Here is a 6000-nt window from a genome sequence, read left to right on the forward strand (position 1 = left end):
GAAGAAGTCCTCATCCACTGAGAATCCCTCTCAGTTGCTCTCTTATGTAAATAATGTAAATATTCCTGCATAAAGTTCTTCCCTTCCTTGTTTTCTTACTCGTAACCCCGTCTCCCGCCTTCCTCGTCCCTTCTCCGGCCCGACCACGCTCACCCGATCCTAATAATATGCAACGAGAAATCGCATTACACCACCATGGAACGCTTTACCGGTGGCGTCACAATTTCGGTACGAATGTAACCACATGGTTGGCGCCACATGGAGGGAGGCCAGTGGCGGATATACATAGACGAACTACATGTATAAGATTTTCTGGAGTGGCGATGCTCGGCTGGATGTGTTCGTCATACGGCCGCTTGATGACGTCGCCTTTTCACTTGCCATCGCTGGGATTTTCTGTACCATCGTTAAGTACACAGAGACCACCGGCTTTTCCTGGAATGGCACTAGTAATGTTTTCGCATTAAAAACTTGGGAAAGTGCAGATGCGTATGAACGTGCGAATGGTACTACCTCTTGCTCATTCCAACGTAGCGGCATTTTCAACACATGTATAGCATACACGTAAAGCTCTCGTAAAACATAAAGCTCTCGAACCGTCTTCAAAAGCTGGTGCCTCATTCTGCAGAGCTGCAATTCCTACGAGAAAATATGTGCAGGGCGCTCAATGTTATTAATCGCATCAACCAATCAACGAAGCGAACGGGGCCCCTGCCCACCCCATAATCCCAAACACTCTCTACCTCACTTTGAGCGAGCCTCCTCTCCTTCCATTCCCTCCTCGAAATTTTTCTCTCCCGCTCCTCGTCGAGTAGGCTCGGCAAGGCAAAATCACCCCTTCCTTCTCCGGTGTAAGCCGGAGGCGTGGTGTCTGTGGAGTGCGTCACAGGGCGACGTCATGGCCCCGCCTTCAATAGAATTCTTTTCTTGGTTTTTGCATTTTCTCCGCACACTGAACGATCGAGAGGCGCGATCGGCTCGACCACCTAGACTTGTTAACGAGCGCATCCTTTCATACATCTGTTTGTCATTCCCAGTTAACGAGCCACCTTTTCATTTTCTTTTAGGCCTCCCCACCGTTTCACGAGCGGAGGGGCGGAAGTCGGTTGTGTTCGAAACACACGGCGAAGCGCGGACCCGGCAACCGCCCGTTTGCTTTTCTCCATGCGTGTTTGTGTTCTGTGTGTTTGTGTATTTTCTCCGCTCCAAAGCATATGTCATTCATTGGAGTCGAGGCGTACGCAAGATGCACGAAAGATAAGCGGTGTGTGTGCGGAGCGGTCAAGTGGGCGAGCGAGGGAAAGGCTCTGCTGCACTAGTAATTAAAACCTTGTTTTTGGAGGGCTTGCATAGAAGAAAAAAATCTGAGAAGGGAGCGCGTACGCAGAGCGTCTCGTGAGGTGATCACGGCGGGGGGAGGGGGGGGGGGGGCGAACCAACTCCCTCAGTTTTACTATTTTTTACTTTTTATGGCTAGGGTTCAAGGCTGTTGCCCCACGCTCCCTCCGCAGTTTTTTTTTTTTTTGTTCCTTCATGCGGGTTTGTAGGCATGAGCCAGAACAGAAGGCGCTGCGGTAAGCCTTGTGCAGACGACGCGACGCCAAGGCTACGCCCAACCTTCTCCCGTCAGTCAGAACGATGCACCAATGGAGTGCCTTTAGCGAAAGTAGCCCCCCTTGACGTCAGCGGGGTTCAGAGTAGTGGGCCGGGCCCGTTTTTGTTGAAGGAAAGAACGAGCGGGCTTTGATTTGAATTTTCGCAGCTTTTCGGGGCGCGCATGGCTCTAGTATTTTGCAGAGGTTATCTTCGATGCCTCATCTATGCAGTGGGCTTGTTTTTCAAAAATGTCCGGACCCTGGGCAGTGGCTTAAAACTTAACTATCTCCGCGGGTAAGAGAGGACTGTCGCTCCGCTATAATGGGTCTAAAGAGAATTGTGTGTGCTTATTTAAGTAGGCATGCATTTTATTTTTATTTTTTTGCGATAGATGTAGCGTTCATAGTGAGAACAGAGCGAACTCAGTTCGGATTGGGAAGATTTTGAGCTCAATTCCGACTTATTTCATTCTTAGCTCTGATTGGTTAACTGGCTTGTTGGTCACCTTCAGGTTGGCTATCGTTGCCTGTGGCATCATATTTATCCACACGGCAAGCCTTTTAACGTTTCCATCTGTTCTGTTTCTGTGAACAGAAAAGAAAAGAGACAAAATTTCACAACTGTTTACTATTGTCGACAATAAACAAACTCTTAAGCGACTCCGCATTTGCCAAAATCAAAAGATTAATCTGAGCGAGTGCAAAGGTTGAGCGGCAAGCCTCATTAAAACATTTATTTATTTATATGGTCCGCAATAATAAGCCAGAACGGTTAAAAGATAGCCGTTGTTCCAAGAAGGGCAAATGCAAAGCGCTGCATTTTGAACTTAAAGCTCACTAATCATGGCAACAGCAGAGGTTGAACACAGGGGAAGAATTGTAATTTAGCAGCTTTATGACATTTTCTGGAACAATTTTTATCAATGAAAATGTTCTCAAGTAGAACATCAGCTCAGTTATTAATTGACTTTTTGGCCATTTCCTTTGCAGCCTTCTGAGGAAGCAAACGGAAATATTAGTGGGTAGCTTCATCAAGACGAAAAGAATCACGCTCCAGCTAGCCAGAACGTGAAACTCGTCGAAGGAGCGGAGAATAAAATAACAGGCAAGCGCTTTCGCGTAACAGCCTGCTGGGCGTTTCGTATAGCGCCACGTGGTATCAGGTCACGTAGTACGTCACGGACAGCGCGCACCCGTCGCGGTCGGAGCAGCGTACGAGGAAGCCAGAACGTTCTAGAAGGCGGCTCCGTCATATCGCTTGGGTTAACGGAAGCACCTGACGCTTGAAGCACCGATATGATGCAGCCACAACATCTACTCCTTTCCGCTCGCTAAAGGCAGTAACTCGCGAGAAACTTGTTTTTGTCAAATTTTTCCCTGAAGAACATTTTTCAACGTCTTTTGCAATATATTCTAGAAGGCTAGCTGGCTCCCTCCTAGTGTCTAAATGGGTCGTTATAGGCGACCTCGCTGGCGAGAGAGCCCAGACCGGTCAAAATCGACGCAGAGCCGTTTTCAGGGCTTGCGTGTACGCTATTCCTGGTGTTGTGGGTGCACGGGGCAGAAAACTGCAAAAGCGGAACGGCGGTGGTTCGCCTTGCGTTGCACAAGTGACGAGTTATATTCTTGAGACCTCACCCAGCACTTTTCCTCTCCTTTTAGCGTGAAAGAGCCTATGAGAAGGCCACATGAAAGCTCTCTGCTTTTTTTGTTGTTGTTTTTTCGCAGCAACACACTCGTTGTGTACATAAACCTTCGCAATGCCCACACCCCATCAACCAGACAGTCTATTTGAGAAATGATCGTAAGTGAACCCGCGGTTACGAACATTAAAGAATGCCGGCGTCACTGCTGGTCATGAAAGCACTTGCCAAATTCTAAAAGTTTCTAATATCACATAATATGTTAGCTGTATATGAAACCACACGTTGGCTTGCACAATCGAGCATGGCAAAATGTATGCACCTTCAGTTGCCGGATTCCTTCTACAACAATCGCAATAATGCTTCTACAAATGTGGCAGCATACTACTCTTCTTAAGACAGGTGGCGTAGTTTCGCGCAACGCCGTGCTGTGAGTCATCGCGTAAGGCCCAGTTTCATGTAAACAAGGGGAGAACAAGGGCGCCGACAATAACATTTGCTGCTCAAGCGTTCTTCGTATCTTCAGTGGCGGCCAGCTTGGCTGAGTCACATTTGAACTATGCTCAGCTGCACTTAAAACTTGTAAAAAAGAATCCCTTCTCTTCCGCCTTTCTTTCTGCCCTTTCGATCATGTTTTGGACGCTTGAAATTAAAACAATAACAAGTGCGCACTCACAACAAACGAAAATGCTTTCATTTCCATTTCTGCCAGAGGCTCATGAAGCACGCGGTGCGATAACAAACTAGGGAGACAAGAAAGAAACGGATAGATAGTGCCTGCGGGAACAATAGAGAAAACACTCGAGTAAGACAAAAGGAATCTGCTCATGAAAGCGAAGTACCGCGATTGCCGATAGCGTTTATGCAAGGGGGCGGGAGTACGCGAATGTTTTGCCGCCACGTGGGACGAACACACCTAAATATCGCTCTAAATTTGGTAGTTGAATCCCCGCCCCCCCCCTCTTCCGCGAAGAACGCGAGCAGTTCTTTCAGCAGTGCGTTTCTGCGCCAAGGATGCTATACTGACAGCGACGGAACTGCGACGCATGTGTTGGGGATTTTCCGAGACACGCCGCGCGCGGCCTCGCCGCTGCACTGCTTCTGGCTGGCAGACGTGCGGGGCGGTTTTGTTTCTCTTTCACCGGTAGAGGCAGCTGGAAGCACCGGGAAAAATCTGGGCGCGCGCCAAGGTAAAAACACTGTTGTTATTGGACTGCTGCGAGCATATACACACAGAGAACTGGCCGCGTTTCTTTGCCACCTCGACTTCCTTTTTATATAATCTCTCTGCCATCCTCGCTGCGATGTCAAAATGTTTTGTTATTAGTGTCTTTCTCAGAGAAAACAGTGCTAAACTCGTCCTTCTGGCCCCTTATTAAGTATGAGGGAATATTAGCAAGAAGTTCTTGTAAACCTTGTTCGAATCTTTGTTTTCCTTTCTTGCGCCTTTGTTACTGCTAAACACTTCCTTGGATAGCAAAGGCGGATACTTCCCTCTCTTTCTAGCTATCAATCACAACGCCACACACAGTGCGACCAACAGTTACGAAGAGAGCCTCTGTTGAGCAAATTCTTGTCTTTTTTAGTTCGCGCAGAAGCGGCCCCGCCGTGACACAACTTTCAGTGTCAAGAGCCTCGCACTGTAAACATGTCAATATTTGTCGCCCCTTCTATATCTGGCGTCCGAAGCACATCTTCTATTTTTATTATCTTCTCAAAAAGGAAATGCGTCGACACCAGCCGACGGATATATGTTGTGTTCTTCGGTGGAAAATATGCTTGGAAGCTTAGAAAAAGTGAATAAATCTCTACAGTGTGGCTCTCTCAGTTAATAACTACTAAATAGAAATAGGATGCACATATTTTCATTTCCTTTTTTGACATAATAGTGCGCGCTGAAAGCTTGCCATGTGGCCCTGAACACGAAAATAATGATGCAACTCTAAGCCTGAATTGCAGTCGGGGCTGCCGCGCGTACTTTGCGTGTAAACATGTCAAGCTTTAGTCTCCAACTTGAAAGAGAATGCTGTTTTCGTCTACCGCCTAAACGCGATGCAGCATTTTCTTTTTTCGACGTGTAGTGCACTGAGTCTACGAGGGAACTCCTTGAGTCACTCAGCCACGTGCGCCGACGTCAATCCGGAAACCTCCAGCGGGCGAGACAGTGTCTATCTGCTTTTTTTCTTTCCTTTGGTTTCATTTCGTCGTCTAAAAAACGCGCCCTGCAAGCGCAACTGAGCTGACGAGGTCGCCACACAAGGTGAATTCCTGATCACCTCCACGTACACCCCATTCGCATGCCCACTGCCCGGAGCCTGACTGTGCTTGCGTTACTGGAGCGGGCGAACGCCCTTCCGTTATCCAAGGTTACCGGGTGTGAGTCACTGCTTGTTTTTATTTACCGCCTCCACGAGCGCGCGAAACTTCCAGAATCGCCATCCTCACATGTGGAAAGCGCGAGCGGCCATATCCCCCGCTACTCCGAGGCCGTCGTCGAACTCGAGCGCTCTCGAACCTTCTGCAGCGCGCTGGCGCAATGCACACACTACGAGAATCGTGTGCAAAACGAAGAAGGAAATCGAGCAAAACACAAAAAGTGCCGACGTCGCTAACGGCGTGATCCGGCGTGTACCAGGGGCGAGCCCGGGCAAACAACGACGACGACGCAGCAGACGCGGCGAGAGAGTTTATCAGCGCTGACGCCAGAGGGCGAGCGGCGCGTCTGCTCCCATTTTGCGCTTTGTGTGTTGCTGTGGCTAGCG

The sequence above is a fragment of the Amblyomma mixtum genome, chromosome 1 (assembly GCF_055824585.1).
Source record: "Amblyomma mixtum isolate Tamu chromosome 1, ASM5582458v1, whole genome shotgun sequence".
Lineage (NCBI taxonomy): Eukaryota > Metazoa > Arthropoda > Arachnida > Ixodida > Ixodidae > Amblyomma > Amblyomma mixtum.